We start from the raw sequence: 17281 nt of genomic DNA on the forward strand, positions 1-17281 counted from the left end.
CCCCTATTCATTTTATCGTATACGTATAGCATGGCTTCATCTTAATCACATAAATACAAATTTTAAACACCATAGTGTCAAGTCAGACAAATGGATCGTACTCTTTAAAACGCTTTAGTTTAATATTACTCACTCAATATATGAGCATAAACTATGGATATAGCATAAAGGTGGAATGGAATATGGTGGTAGGTTTCAAGTGGGTGAAAGTGAAGAAGAAAGTCTCGCATAAACTAGGGGTATCAACGGGCTATGGAGATTCCCATCAGTAGATATCAATGCAATGAGTAGGAATTGCCATGCAACGGATGCACTAGAGCTATAAGTGTATGAAAGCTCAACTAAAGCTAAGTGGATGTGCATCCAACTTGGTTGCTCATGAAGATCTCAGGCAATTGAGGAAGTGCGTCATCAAAATATACGAGCCAAGTTATATAATGAAAAATTCCCGCTAGCATATGGAAGTGACAGAATATGATATTTTCTATATGAAGAACATGGAGCCACTTTGAGGCACATATTTGGAAAAAGAGGTGGTAGCACCATCCCTTCTCTCTTTTCTCTCATTTATTTACTTTTTTCTTTCTTTCTATTTTTTAAAAAAATTTCCTTTCTTTCTTTTTATTTTTTTCTATTTTTTTATTTTCACATTTTTCGTCGGGAGTCTCACCCCGACTTGTAGGGGAATCATTGTCTCCATCGTCTTTTCCTCACTCAGAGAGTGCCCTAATAATGATGATTGTCACACTTTTATTTAATTACAACTCAACATGAAAAATTGTGGTATGACTCTATATTAATGCCTCTCACGGTGTACTAGGATGTGCAATGATCTAGCGTAGCAAAAGATATAAAAAAATAGAGAAGCCATGGAAATATCGTGCTAGCTATCTTACGATCATGCAAAGCAATATGACAATATAAGTACTAGTCATATGATGTGATGGTGGAAGTTGGATGGCAATATATATCGGAATGGCTATGGAAATGCCATGATAGGTAGGTATTGTGACTATTTTGAGGAAGATATAATGAGGTTTATGTGCAAGAGAGTGTATCAGGTCACGGGTTTTGGATGCACCGACGAAGGTTGCACCGATCCTCGAGGTGAGAACGGGCAATGCATGGTATCGAAGAGGCTAGAAAATATGTGGAGGTGACACTGTGTATATACATGGATTCACATTAGTCATAAAGAACTCACATACTTATTGCAGGATTTTATTAGCTCTCTGGAAGCAAAGCAATACTCGCATGCCCCTAGGGAGGAGGTTGGTAGGAGTTAACCAAGTTCACACCCCAACTTAAACAACACTAGGATTTCAACGAGGAATAAGTATGCTCACACATTGGTACTTCTTGAGCTTGCGTTGGTTTTCCCTTGAAGAGGAAAGGGTGATGCAGCAAAGTAGATAATTATTTCCCTCAGTTTGTTGAGAACCAAGGTATCAATCCAGTAGGAGGAACCAGGAAGGCCCCAATTGTAATACTTACACAAACAATCAAACAATTGCACCCAACGCTAAAAAGGGGCTGCCAATCCCTTCAGAGGTTTTTGCAAGGATGAGATCTGATAGAGATAGATATAAAAGATTGTAGAAACAAAAGTAAATAAATTACAGCAGATATTTTTGGTATTTTTGGTTTACACATCTGAAAGTATAATATCGAAAATAGACATGGGGGGCATAGGTTTCACTAGAGGCTTCTCACATAAAGGAAAATAATACGGTGGGTGAACAAATTACTGTCGAGCAATTGATAGAAAAGAGAATAATTACGAAGATATCCAAGGCAATGATTATGCAAATAGGCATCGCGTCCGTGTCAAGTAGACCGAAACATGCATCTACTACTATTACTCCACACATCAACTGACTCTTGCGTGCATCTAGAGTATTAAGTTCATGAAGAACAGAGTAACACATTAAGTAAGCTGACATGATGTAGAGGGATAAACTCAAGCAATATGATGAAAACCCCATCTTTTTCTCCTCGTTGGCAACAAGACAATACGTGCCTCGCTACCCCTACTATGTCACTGGGTGAGGACACCACAAGAATGAACCCAAAACTAAGCACTTCTCCCATTGCAAGAATTACCAATCTAGTTGGCCAAACCAAACCAATAACTCAAAGAGACTTGTTAACATATGAAATCATGCATATAAGAATTCAGAAGATACTCAAATAATATTCATAGATAATGAACATAAACTCACTATTCATCGGATCTCGACAAACACACCGCAAAAGAGTATTACATCGAATGGATCTCCATGAAGATCATGAAGAACATGGTATTGAAGATCATAGAGAGATAAGAAGCCATCTAGCTACTAGCTATGGACCCGTCGGACTGTGGTGAACTACTCACGCATCATCAAAGGGGCAATGGAGTTGATGTAGATGCCCTCCGTGATCAATTCCCTCTCCGGCAAATTACTGGAAAAGGCTCCCAGATTGATCTCACGGGAACACAGGCTCTCGGCGGTGGAAAAGTATTTTCATGGCTCTTTTTGCGATACAGGAATATTTGGGAATTTATAGGCCGAACAATATATTTAGGAGACCTGCAAGGGACCCACAAGCCAGGGGGCGCGGCCCACCCCCTAGGGCGTGCCCTGCAGGCTTGTGGCCTCTCGACAGGTGCCCTACCCCCTACTCCAAGTCTTCTGGGTTTCTTCTGGTCCAAGAAAAATTGTTCCGGAGATTTTATTCCATTTGGACTCCGTTAAATATTCCTTATCTACAATACTCAAAAACGTGGAAAAAACAGAAACTTGCACTAGGCTCTATATTAATAGGTTAGTCCCAAAAATAATATTAAACAACATATTAATGCATATAAAACATCCAAAACAAATAATATAATAGCATGGAACAATCAAAAATTATAGATACGTTGGATATGTATCAAGCATCCGCAAGCGTAATTCCTCCTCGTCCTCGAGTAGGTAAGTGATAAAAAACAGAATTTTTGATGTGGAATGCTACCTAACATATTTATCCATGTAATATTGTCTATTGTGACATGAATATTCAGATCCATAAGATTCAGAACAAAAGTCTAATATTGACATAAAAACAATAATAATTCAAGCATACTAATAAGGTAATTGCTTCCTTTCGAAATAACATGGTCTTAGAAAGTTATCCCTACAAAATAATATGGTCTGGCTATGCTCCATCTTCACCACACAATTTATCTAAATCATGCACAACCCCGATGAAAATCAAGAAATTCTTTCACACTTTTTATGTTCTCAAACCTTTTCAACTCTCACGCAATACATGAGCATGAGCCATGGATAAAGCACTATAGGTGGAATAGAGTGTGGTGGAGGTTTCGGAAAAAGGAGAAGATAGTCTCACATCAACTAGGCATATCAACGGGCTATGGAGATCCCATCAGTAGATATCAATGTGAGTGAGTGGGGATTACCATGCAACAAATGCACTAGACCTATAAGTGTTTGGAAGCTCAAAAGGAAACTAAGTGGTTGTGCAAAAGATGTAATTCCACTAGTAATATGAAAGTGACAAAATAGGAGACTCTATACGAAGAACATGGTGCTACTTCGAAGCACAAGTGTGGAAAAATATAGTAGCATTGTCCCTTCTCTCTTTCTCTCATTTTTTCATTTTTTATTTTTTTATCTCTTTTTTTTGGTGGGCTTCTTTGGCCTCTTTTATTTTTTTTATGGTCTTCACTGGCCTCTTTTATTTTTTGTAAAGTCTGGAGACTCATCCCAATGTGAGGGAATCATAGCTTCCATCATCCTTTTCTCACACAGGACAATGCTCTAATAATGCAAATCATCACACTTTTATTTACTTACAACTCAAAAGATTACAACTCGATATCTAGAACAAAATATGACTCTATAAGCAACATGTAAGTGATGGTGCGTGTCATAAAAACGGGACGATGGTTTTGCATGGCAATATATCTCGGAGTGGATATGTAAGTGCCATAATAGGTAGGTATGGTAGCTGTTTTGAGGAAAATATATGGTGGATGTTTTGAGGAAGGTGGGTTTAATGTACCGGCGAGAGTTGCGCGGTACTAAAGAGGCTAGCAAAGGTGGAAGGGTGAGAGTGTGTATAATCCATGAAGTCAACATTAGTCATAAAGAACACACATACTTATTGCAAAATCCTATTAGTTATTGAAGCAAAGTATTAGACGCATGATCCTAGGGGAAGGGTTGGTAGGAGTTAACTATCGCGCGATCCCGACCTCCACACAAAGGTTGACAATCATTAAACAAATCATGCTCCGACTTCATCACATAACAGTTCACCATACGTGCATGCTACGGGAATCACAAGCTTTAACACAAGTGTTCCTTCCAATTCACAATTACTTACTAGCATGACTCTCATATTACCATCTTCATATCTCAAAACTATATGCAAGGAATCAAACTTCTGATCATACTCAATGCACTTAATATGAAAGTTTTTATTGTATCCCTCTTGGATGCCCATTATATTAGGACTAAATTCATAACCTAAACCAATTACCATGTTGTTTAAATTACTCTCAAAATAATATAAGTGAGCTACTATATTTTAATCATTTCTATAAAATACAACACCGTCGTGCTCTAAAAGATATAGGTGAAGCACTAGAGCAACATTACCTAGCTCAAAAGATATAAGTGAAGCACAAAGAGTATTCTAATAAATTCATGATTCAGCGTGTCTCTCTAAAAAGATGTGTGCAGCAAGGATGATTGTGGCAAACTAAAAAGTAAAGACTCATATCATACAAGATGCTCCAAACAAAACACATATCATGTGGTGAATAAAAATATAGCCACAAGTAAATTTACCGATGGATTGAAGACGAAAGAGGGGATGCCTTCCGGGGAATCCCCTATCTTAGGCTCTTTGGTATCCTTTAATACGGCTTGGGGTGCCTTGGGCATCCCCAATCTTAGGCTCTTGCCACTCCATATTCAACAGTTCATCAAATCTTTACCCAAAACTTAAAAACTTCACAACACAAAACTCAACAGAAAACTCATGAGATCCGTTAGTATTAGAAAAATAAATCACCACTTTAGGTACTGTTGTGAATAATTATTTATTTATACTGATGCAATATTTATTGTATTCCAACTTATCCATGGTTCATACCCCCCGATACAACCCATAGATTCATCAAAATAAGCAAACAACACAAAGAAAACAGAATCTGTCAAAAACAGAACAGTGTGTAGCAATCTGTTTACTTAGAATACTTATGTAAATACAAAAATTCTGTAGAATTAGGAAAATATGGTACATTTGCAAATCAATATTGTGTAAAAAATTCAGATCAAAATCACGTTCCAGTGAATTTACAAAATTTCTGGACTGAGAGCGAAAGTTTCTGTTTTTCAACAAAATCAACTTTGTAAACACCGTAGACCATCCCAAAGGTCTTACTTGGATCAAACACTAATTAAAAACAAGAAAACACAATTATTACAGAGGTAATAATTTGTGCAGCACTCAAAAACATAATCAAAAACAAAAGCATAAAAATAAAATTGGGTTGCCTCCCAACAAGCGCTATTGTTTAATGCCCCTAGCTAGGCATGATGATTTTAATGATGCTCGCATAAAAAGTAGTAACTGAGATATGGAAAAGATCATCATGAATAGCATGAAAAGCACATTTAATTCTAACCCACTTCCTATGCATAGGGATTTTGAGAGCAAACAATTTGTGGGAACAATAATCAACTAGCATAGGAAGGCAAAACAAGCATAACTTCAAAACTTTAAACACATAGAGAGGAAAGTTGATATTATTGCAATCCGTACAAACATATGTTCTTCCCTCATAATAAATTTTAGTAGCATCATGAAGGAATTCAAAAATATAACTATCATATAAAATTTTCTCTTCATGGTCCACATGCATGCAAAGTTGACACTCTTCCAAAATAGTTGGATTATAATTAACTAAAGTCATGACCTCTCCAAACCCATTTTTGTAAAAAAAATATCATAAGATTGAACACTCTCCAAATATGTGGGATTATTTTTACATAAATTTGACACTCTTCGAAACCCACCTTCGATATCATATTCATCAAGAGTATTAAATAAATTATCAAGATCATAAGAAGCATTATCACCCCAATCATGATCATTGCAATAAGTAGTGGTCCTAGCACACTCATCAAATATAGCATCCCCAAGCATGTGGGTTTGCATATCATTAGAACAACTGATATTAATGGAATTTATAAAAATATCATTGCAATCATGCTTTTCATTCAAGGAAACATCGTGAATCACTCCATCACAATTTTTAGTTTCACGAATCTTAAGCAAAACTTCATGGAGGTAATCAAGTAAACTCAACTAACTAGAAATTGGTTCACCATAATTGGATCTCTTCAAAAGAATAGAAAGTGGATGAGGATCCATATCAATAGATTTTTAGCAATCAAATAGAAGGCACATGGTAACACAAGTAGCCAAAAAGAGATCCGGCGAGAAAAAGACGAATAAAACGGAAAATTGGTGAAGTGGGGGAGAGGAAAACGAGAGGCAAATGGCAAATAAAGTAAATGCAAGAGATGAGTTTGTGATGGGTACTTGGTAGGCTTGATCTTGTAATGCATCCTCCCCAGCAACGGCGCCAGAAATCCTTCTTGCTACTTCTTGAGCTTGCGTTGGTTTTCCCTTGAAGCGGAAAGGGTGATGCAGCAAAGTAGATAAGTATTTCCCTCAGTTTGTTGAGAACCAAGGTATCAATCAAGTAGGAGAAACAAGCAAGGCTCCAATCGTAATACCTACACAAACAATCAAACACTTGCACCCAACGCTAAAAAGGGGTTGTCAATCCCTTCAGATTTATTTGCAAGGATGAGATCTGATAGAGATAGATATAAAAGATTGCGGAAACAAAAGTAAATAAATTGCATCAAGATATTTTTGGTATTTTTAGTTTATAGATCTGAAAGTATAATATGGAAAATAAACCCTGGGGCCATATGTTTCACTAGAGGCTTCTCTCATAAAGGAAAATAATGCGGTGGGTGAACAAATTACTGTCGAGCAATTGATAGAAAAGTGAATAATTATGAAGATATACAAGGCAATGATTATGCATATAGGCATCACGTCCGTGTCAAGTAGATCGAAACGATTCTACATCTACTATTATTACTCCACACATCGACCGTCTTCTACGTGCATCTAGAGTATTAAGTTCATGAAGAAAAGAGTAACGCATTAAGTAAGATGACATGATGTACAAGGATAAACTCAAGCAATATGATGAAAACCCCATCTTTTTATCCTTGATGGCAAAAATACAATATGTGCCTCGCTACCCCTACTATGTCACTGGGTGAGGACACCGCAAGATTGAACCCAAAACTAAGCACTTCTCCCATTGCAAGAATTACCAATCTAGTTGGCCAAACCAAACTAATAACTCAAAGAGACATGCTAAGATATGAAATCATGCATATAGGAATTCAGAGAAGACTCAAATAATATTCATAGATAATCTAAATATAAACTCACAATTCATCGGATCTCGACAAACACACCGCAAAAGAGTATTACATCGGATAGATCTCCATGAAGATCATGAAGAACATGGTATTGAATATCAAAGAGAGAGAAGAAGACATCAAGCTACTAGCTATGGACCCGTAGGTCCGTGGTGAACTACTCACGCATCATTAGAGGGGCAATGGAGTTGATGTAGATGCCCTCCGTGATCAATTCCCTCTCTGGCAGATTACCAGAAAAGGCTCCCAGATTGGATCTCACGGAAACAGAGGCTCTCGGCGGTGGAAAAGTATTTTTGTGGCTCTTTTTTGCGATATGGGAATATTTGGGAATTTATAGTCCGAAGAATAGGGTTAGGAGACCTACAAGGGACCCACAAGCCAGGGGATGCGGCCCACCCCATAGGGCGCGCCCTACAGGCTTGTGGCCTCCCGGTAGGTGCCCTGCCCCCTAGTCAAGTCTTCTCGGTTTCTTCTGGTCCAAGAAAAATCATTCCACTGATTTTATTCCGTTTGGACTCCGTTTAATATTCCTTATCTGCAATACTCAAAAACGTGGAAAAAACATAAACTAGCACTAGGCTCTAGATTAATAGGTTAGTTCCAAAAATAATATAAAACAACATATTAATGCATAAAACATCCAAAACATATAAAATAATAGCATGGAACAATAAAAAATTATAGATATGTTGGAGACGTATCACAGATCATCACCATGCCATAAAAATATTTGGATGAAAAGCAAGTTAATAACCTCTAATTCACGATACTTACATTAACCAATGATTATGCACTCATGCTTTTTCACATTACCACGTTAATATCATTAAGCATGGTTTCCCTTTTATGTGTTGCATGTGGTTTTGATTATTCACTCATTGGATACCTATTATTTTTGTACTAGTATTACAACCCATGCAAATTACCATATTTATTTATTAGCTCTCTTAGACGAATAGCTGTGATGAACCAGAGTGCAATTAATTCTTCAAAATCTATACGCCATCGTGCTCTAAAAGATATAATTGAAGCACTAGAGCAACTGCTAAGCTCAAAAGATATAAGTGAAGCACGATATTTTAATAAATTATGGTTGTCTCATGTCTCTCTCAAGTTGGTGTATATAGAGTACAATGATTATGGAAAACTAAGACAAAAATCAAACTAAAGCAAACGATGCTCCAAGCAAAATTCATATCATGTGATGAATAAAAATATAGCTCCAAGTGACATACCCATGGATTGATACGAAAGAGGGTTTCTCGGGCATCCCCAAGATTAGACGCTTGAGTATTCCTAGATTAATAATTTGGGGTGCCTTGGGCATCCCCAAGCTTAGGTTGTTGTTGCTCCTTATTCCTTCATCCATCGTGATAACACCCAAAACTTGAAAACTCCAGCACATAGAACTCAACAAAACTTCGTGAGATCTGCTAGTATAATAAACATATCAAATACTTTTGGTATTGTTATAAATTGATTCATATTTTTGTTGGGGAACGTCGCATGGGAAACAAAAAAATTCCTACGCATACGCAATACCCATCCATGGTGATGATCATCTATGAGAGGGGAGAGTGAATCTACATACCCTTGTAGATTGCTAAGCAGAAGCGTATATAACGCGGTTGATGTAGTGAAACATCTTCGCGGTCCAAATCGCAGCCCGTCCCGCGATCTCATTGGTACGTCTCCAACGTATCTATAATTTTTTATGGTTCCATGCTATTATCTTGTCAACTTTGGATGTTTTATATGCATGAATATGCTATTTTATATCTTTTTTGGGACTAACCTATTAACTCAGTGCCAAGTGCCAGTTTTTGTTTTTTCCGTGTTTTTGGCCCATTTTCAGATGGAGTCCAAATGGAATGAAACTTTATGATGATTTTTTTGGACCAAAAGAGCCCCCGAAGCTTTGAAAGAATGCCAGAAGAGCCACGAGGGAGTCACAAGCCCTGACGCCGCCACCCCCCCCCCTAGGTGGTGGCGACCAGACTTGTGATCTCCTCGTGGTCCCACCTGACGCAATTCCACCGCCATATATTCCTATAAATTCAGAAACCCCTAGAAAGAAACCTAGATCGGGAGTTCCGCCGCCGCAAGCCTCTGTAGCCACCAAAAAACAATCTGGAGCCCGTTCCAGCACCCTGCCGGAGGGGGAATCCATCTCCGGTGGCCATCTTCATCATCCCGGCGATCTCCATGACGAGGAGGGAGTAGTTCTCCCTTGGGGCTGAGGGTATGTACCAGTAGCTATGTGTTTGATCTCTCTCTCGTGTTCTTGAGATGTATTTATCTCGACGTACCATGGGCTTTGCTACTGATGGGGTTATAGTCCTAGGGTAGGGTCATAGGCCTGCCCTATAGGTCCTACCCAAGGACTACCCTTCATAAGGGACAAGGCCCTTAGTCAGTTTCGACTGAATTAAGGACTTCCCATCATCTAGTCGGTGACGATTCCTCCATCATCCACTCGGAGATGAGCATTCGGAGCGTATCAAACTTACCGACTGGATTCCACTCTGTACATCGTAACCTCCCCTGGAGGGCAACGGTCATATGTTTTCATGTACCTTTATTAGCATTTAAGGCATACGTTACCTGTAACGTAGACATTTAATCGCCACTACTCCACCCCTGTGCACCGAACCGTTGTGAAGGGCAGCGCACTCTATATAAGTCGCCCTTCCCCACTGGTGCAGGGGTTAGCGATTCACTGTAATCCATATTCCACTCGACATCAAGCTCCCAAGAGCACTGAGACGTAGGGCTTTTACCTCCACCGTAGAGGGGCCTGAACTCATACAACCTCGCCGTAGCTAAGGTTCTGCCCATCCTTTCGTACCCTACACATCTACTGTCAGACTTATACCCACGACAGTTGGCGCCCACCGTGGGGCAGGCGTCTAAGCGACTTTCAGCAAGTTTGCGACTACATCTTTTCATCATGTCGTCCGGTGGAGATTTGTGCATGGGTCATGAGATCCTTTTCGGTGCTCTCTCCTTCATCGTCAATGATTCGGCATGGCTTCGGGATGCTCCTCTCGACGTCGAGGCGCTCCCCAGTCGCGGGGCTACGCACTTCCGTGCCGGTGCCTGCGGCATCCTTCTTCTTGAGCAGTCGGATGCGGTGTCGACCTTTGCCCCCATCACGCGCCGCAACAAGCGGTCTCGCCGTCCGCGGCTCCAGCGTTGGGTGCAACACGCCCAGGCGCGCCAGAGCGCGTCTTCACAAGTGGCGGTCCTCGAGTCGGTTGTAGTTGCGCTGCCGTCCCAGCGCTCGGACTCAGTTCTGACTGAGTTTCCTTCCGAGTACTTGGGTCGCGGGCCTGCAGCCGAAGTGCACATGGCCAACTCCCATGAAAGTCCCCGCCAAACCAGCCGGAACGAGCACGAGGTCGGCGAAACATCCGGTGCTCGCCGTCAGCCTTGCCGTTCTGCCAGTCGGCGCACTCGTCAGAGCAACGTGGAGGTGTTCCGCACACCCGTTCTCAACCTGGCTGCGGCTGCCAAGATAGCCGATTCCCTCCAGCCGACTGATTCAGAGGCTGGCAGAGGGATCAAGCAGATCTATGCCCTGCTGCACACGGCGCAGCAGCAAAAATCGGCGGTCTCCCAGTCGCACAACAGGATCCACAATAGTTCTGTTCACACGAACACGCATCGGTCAGTTCACAACCCCGGTTCTCATCAGCGACACAGGGGAGGCAGCCGTTCCATGAATCCCGAAGATCTTCGCCGTTCACGCACCCCTCCGCGGGGTGGGCCCTACGGGCCCCGACATCATGATGATCGGCATTCGGTCGGTGACACTTATGATCCAAGGCCCGACGCAAGAGGATATATCGCCTAGAGGAAGAGGATATATCGCCTAGAGGAAGAGGAAGAGGATATATCGCCTAGATGATGGAGATAGCGGCACGCTATGCAAATGGCGAAGAAGAGGACCGCATTCGTAGCGGCAAGCACAAAGCAGTCGTCGATGAAGATGGGAACAACACTCGGAAGCAGAAGCAGAAAGCTCCGTCCACTCCGCAGGCAGAGGCCGCAGCCGTTACCAATGCCAAGTTCAAGGGCAAGGGGAAGGCTCAGTTCACCCCCAAGAAGAAGCAGTTCAGAAACCACATCCTGGACCAGCCATGTCCAATCCACACGAAGATGGATGAAGAGGGCAACGCCATATTTCTGAAGCATACCACTCAGCAATGTCGCCTCCTGATCCAGGGATTCGAAGAAGGGCAGCCGAGTGAAAAGGACAATGAACAGGATGAGGAGGACAAGGAGGATTCGTTCCCCCAAGTCCATGCGACACTGATGATTTTTGCTGACGTTGAAAGCAAGAGTCGACTGAAGTTGGTGAACAGGGAGGTGAACATGGCCACCCCGACCAATCCCACGTTCCTCGAATGGTCTCAGACTGCGATCACCTTTGACCAGTCGGATCATCCAGCACACGTACCCACCCCAGGGAGGCAGGCCCTAGTCATCGAACCGGTGGTGGAAGTAGTCCGACTGCGCAAAGTCCTCATGGACGGCGGCAGGGGCTTGAACATCATGTACGCTGACACTCTCAAGGGGATGGGCATTCCGATGTCCGAACTTAGCAAGAGCAGCATGCAGTTCCATGGAGTCGTCCCTGGACGAAAGGCCAAGTCACTCGGCCAGATCGCGTTGGACGTCGTCTTCGGCTCCGACAAGAACTTCCGCAAGGAAAAACTGACGTTCGAGATGGTGGACTTCGAGAGTGCGTACCACGCGATTCTAGGCCGCCCAGTGTATGCGCGTTTCATGGCCCGTCCATGTTACGTGTACCTGAAGCTGAAGATGCCAGGCCCAAAAGGTGTGATCACTATCACAGGCAATCGGCAGCGGGCCGAGGAGTGTCTGCAGCAGGGATCGAGGATCGCCGATCAACAGATGGCTCTCCTCGAGCTTGACGAGTACAAGAAGACAGTCGACCCCGCTGACTTGATGCGTTCGAAGAAGCCGGCTTCGGAATCCGCATTCCAGTCGGCGGGAGAAACAAAGAAGGTCAGCATCCACCCGACAGACGACGCCGCTGCCCCGACGAACATATCCACCACCCTCGATCCTAAATAGGAAGCCGAGCTCATCCAATTCCTCCGTGAGAACTGGGACATTTTCGCATGGAAGCCCGCTGACATGCTAGGTGTACCCAAGGAGTTGGCTGAGCACCGACTGCATGTGGATCCTGCTGCTCGGCCTGTCCGAGAACGCCTGCGTCGGTCTGCCGCGCACAAGAGGAAGGCAATCGGAGAAGAGGTGGCTAAGCTCTTGGCAGCCAACTTCATTCGCGAGGTACACCACTCCGAGTGGCTCGCCAATGTTGTCATGGTGCCCAAGAAGGACAAGTCTCTCCGAATGTGCATCGACTTCAAGCATCTCAACAAGGTCTAACCGAAAGACCATTTCCCACTCCCCCGCATCGATCAACTTGTCGATTCGACTGCGGGTTGCGAGCGTTTGTCATTCCTTGATGCCTACTCGGGCTATCATCAGATCCGTCTGTATGGCCCCGATGAATTAAAAACAGCCTTCATCACCCCATTCGGTTGCTTCTGCTACATCACTATGACATTTGGTTTGAAGAATGCAGGAGCAACCTTTATGCGTATGATCCAAAAATGCCTCCTTGACCAGATCGGTCGAAATGTGGAGGCGTATATGGATGATATCGTAGTCAAGTCACGCAAATGTTCCGACCTGCTGACTGACTTGGCAGAAACATTCGCCAACCTTCGTAGGTACGATATCAAGCTCAACCCAGCCATTCATTCGGTGTTCCCAGCGGAAAGTTACTCGGTTTCTTCGTTTCCGAACGAGGGATCGATGTCAACCCAGAAAAGATCGGGACCATCGTCCGAATGGAGCGGCCGGTCAGAATACACGATGTTCAAAGGCTCACAGGTTGCCTAGCGGCTTTGAGCAGGTTTATCAATCGACTCGGCGAGAAGGCACTTCCTCTGTACCGACTCATGAAGAAATCACATACTTTCAAGTGGACAGATGAAGCCCAAATCACATTCAACGACCTCAAAGTCCTACTTTCCACCAAGCCGGTTCTTACTGCTCCGCTCAGTAAAGAACCCCTTCTTCTGTACATCGCGGCTACAAATCAAGTCGTCAGCACTGTTCTCACAGTCGAACGCGAAGAAGAAGGCAAAGCATACAAGGTTCAGCGGCCAGTGTATTATGTCTCCGAAGTCCTGACTCCTTCCAAGCAGAGGTATCCCCACTATCAAAAACCTATCTACGGGATTTACATGACTGCGAAGAAGGTGGCTCATTATTTCCAAGACCACTCGGTGTCTGTCGTTTCCAATGCTCCATTGTCGGAAATCCTCCACAATCGGGACGCATCGGGCCGAGTGGCGAAGTGGGCAATGGAGATGTTATACTGCGACATCAAGTTCGAGGCCAAGAAAGCTATAAAGTCTCAAGCTCTGGCTGACTTCATAGCAGAATGGGTAGAACAACAGCAACCGACCCACATCTACTCGGCTCATTGGACAATGTTCTTCGATGGGTCCAAGATGTTGAATGGCTCCGGCGCTGGCGTTGTGATCATATCGCCAAAGGGTGACAAACTCAAGTATGTGTTGCAGATACACTTCGATTCCTCCAACAATGAGGCAGAGTATGAGGCTCTCCTTTATGGATTGTGCATGGCCGTCGCACTCGGCGTCCGTCGCCTGATGGTCTACGACAATTCAGATTTGGTAGTTAAGCAAGTGATGAAGGAGTGGGACGTAAGGAACCCCACCATGACCACATACTGCAATGCAGTGAGGAAGCTCGAGAAAAAGTTTGAAGGTCTGGAACTCCACCATGTTCCGCGACTGAAAAACCAAGCAGCTGATGAATTGGCGAAACTTGGATCCACTCGGAGACCAGTCCCGAGTGACGTCTGCCTCGCGCACCTTCACCTTCCCTCATTTAAAGAAGATCCTTTCACAGAGGAACCAGTACAACCAAAGAGCTCAACAGATCCGACTGAAGTCGAAGTCCCTGCTGTGGTTGAGTTGATCATGGAGATTCTGGCTATCATCCCCGATTGGACTGTGTCGTTCATTGCATACATCTTGAGGCAAGTATTACCAGAAGACGAAGTCCAAGCCAGACAGATCGTCCGCAGGTCAAAGTCGTTCACTGTCATTGATGGCCAGTTGTACAAGGAAAGCGTTTCAGGCGTCCTTCAACGATGCATCTCCCCTGAGGGGACAGTTAATCCTAGAAGAAATTCACTCGGGAACCTGCGGTCGTCACGCCTCCTCAAGGGCAATCGTCGCCAAAGCATTCAGAGCCGGTTTCTTCTGGTTGCAGGCGACTGAAATGGAAAAGGATATGGTCGACCGATGCGAAGGTTGTCAGTTCTACTCTAACAAGTCCCACAAGCCAACATCTGCGTTGAAGACAATCCCTCTTGTTTGGCCGTTTGCAGTGTGGGGATTAGATACAGTCGGTCCATTCAGGACAGGCCAAGGGGGATTCACACATCTGTTGGTGGCAGTCGACAAGTTCACAAAGTGGATTGAAGCCAAGCCCATCAAGAAGATCGACGCCCTTACAGCCAACAAGTTTGTCCGGGACATCATCTCCAGATTCGGGGTACCGCACAGCATAATCATTGACAATGGCCCGAACTTTGACTCGGACAGATTCAAAGGTTTCTGTACAGGCCAAGGTATCCGAGTGGATTTTGCATGTGTGGCGCATCCCCAAACAAACGGGCAAGCAGAGCGGGCGAATGGACTTATTCTGCAAGGTTTGAAGCCTCGACTCCTGCAAGAAGTGGGACATGCTGCCGGCGCATGGGTCACCGAGCTGCCTTCGGTGCTGTGGGGTCTCCGCACAACCCCAAATAGATCTACAGGGCGATCCCCGTTCTTCCTCGTTTACGGAGCAGAGGCAGTCCTTCCGAGTGACTTGCTTCACAACGCTCCACGAGTTGAACTCTTCTCCAAAGCTGAAGCAGAGCAAGCAAGGCAAGACGGAGTGGATCTTCTAGAGGAGGAGCGCGAGATGGTACTGACTCGCTCAACCATTTATCAACAAGATATGCGGCGCTTTCATGCGCGACACGTCAGGAGTCGTACATTCCAAGCAGGCGACCTGGTGCTCCGAGTGGATCAGCAGAGACCTCACAAGTTGGCTTCCGCCCAGGAAGGACCCTTCATCATCTCCAAGGTGCTGAACAACGGAGCATATCGACTCTACAACCTCGACAGGGAAACGGACGAGCCGAGAGCATGGAACGGAGATCTTCTGAAGCGCTTCTACACGTGACCGTCGACTGAAGTAATGTAAAGAACAAGTATCGTTGAAGTAATACAAAGCAGATTGAGTTTTTGCAGATGCAAAATTCTTCCGCGTTCGCAGACTCCGGTCTCTAAGAAAAAAGACTTTCTCCGAGTGTGCACTAACCGTCGCACTCGGGGACTTAGCTGCGATCTAGAATCGCCTAAGTACAAACTTTCTCCGAGTGTGCACTAAACGTCGCACTCGGGGACTTAGCTGCGATCCAGAATCGCCTAAGTACAACCTTTCTTCGAGTGTGCACTAACCGTCACACTCGGGGACTTAGCTGCGATCCAGAATCGCCTAAGTACAAACTTTCTCCGAGTGTGCACTAAACGTCGCACTCGGGGACTTTGCTGCGATCAAGAATCGCCTAAGTACAAACTTTCTCCGAGTGTGCACTAAACGTCGCACTCGGGGACTTAGCTGCGATCAACAATCGCCTAAGTACAAACTTTCTCCGAGCGTGCACTAAACGTCGCACTCGTGGACTTAGCTGCGATCAAGAATCGCCTAAGTACAAACTTTCTCCGAGTGTGCACTAAACGTCGCACTCGGGGACTTAGCTGCGATCAACAATCGCCTAATTACAAACTTTCTCCGAGTGTGCACTAAACGTCGCACTCGGGGACTTAGCTGCAATCAAGAATCGCCTAAGTACACACTTTCTCCGAGTGTGCACTAAACGTCGCACTCGGGGACTTAGTTGCGATCAAGAATCGCCTAAGTACAAACTTCCTCCGAATGTGCACTAAACGTCGCACTCGGGGACTTAGCTGCGATCAAGAATCGCCGAAGTACAAACTTTCTCCGAGTGTGCACTAAACGTCGCACTCGGGGACTTAGCTGCGATCAAGAATCGCCTAAGTACAAACTTTCTCCGAGTGTGCACTAAACGTCGCACTCGGGGACTTAGCTGCGATCCAGAATCGTCTAAGTACAAACTTTCTCCGAGTGTGCACTAACCGTCGCACTCGGGGACTTAGCTGCGATCCAGAATCGCCTAAGTACAAACTTTCTCACTCGGAGGTTAGCTACTACCCTCATCGGGGCTCATGTAGATGTCAAGACAAATGACAATTACATGAGTAGCAGACCCTCATCGAGGCTCATGTAGATGTCAAGACAACTGACAATTACATGAGTAGCAACTCGCTCCGAGTACGACCTTACAGTCGCGCTCGAAGACTTAGCTGCGATCACGAATCGCGTAAGTAAACAATTGCCTTCGACTGTATCCTAGACATCCACTCGGGGACTTAGCAGACCCTCATTGAGGCTCATGCAGATGTCAATAGAACTGACAACTACATGCTCCGCATGTTTGCCACTGGCTTCACCAAGAAACGCCAAACAAAAACCACGAGCCATAATCGTGTCAACAATTGTTTGGCAAAGGAAGAGCAAAATATTCGGTTCCAATTCAA

The sequence above is a fragment of the Hordeum vulgare genome, chromosome 3H, assembly GCF_904849725.1.
Source record: "Hordeum vulgare subsp. vulgare chromosome 3H, MorexV3_pseudomolecules_assembly, whole genome shotgun sequence".
In the NCBI taxonomy this organism is placed as follows: Eukaryota; Viridiplantae; Streptophyta; class Magnoliopsida; order Poales; family Poaceae; genus Hordeum; species Hordeum vulgare.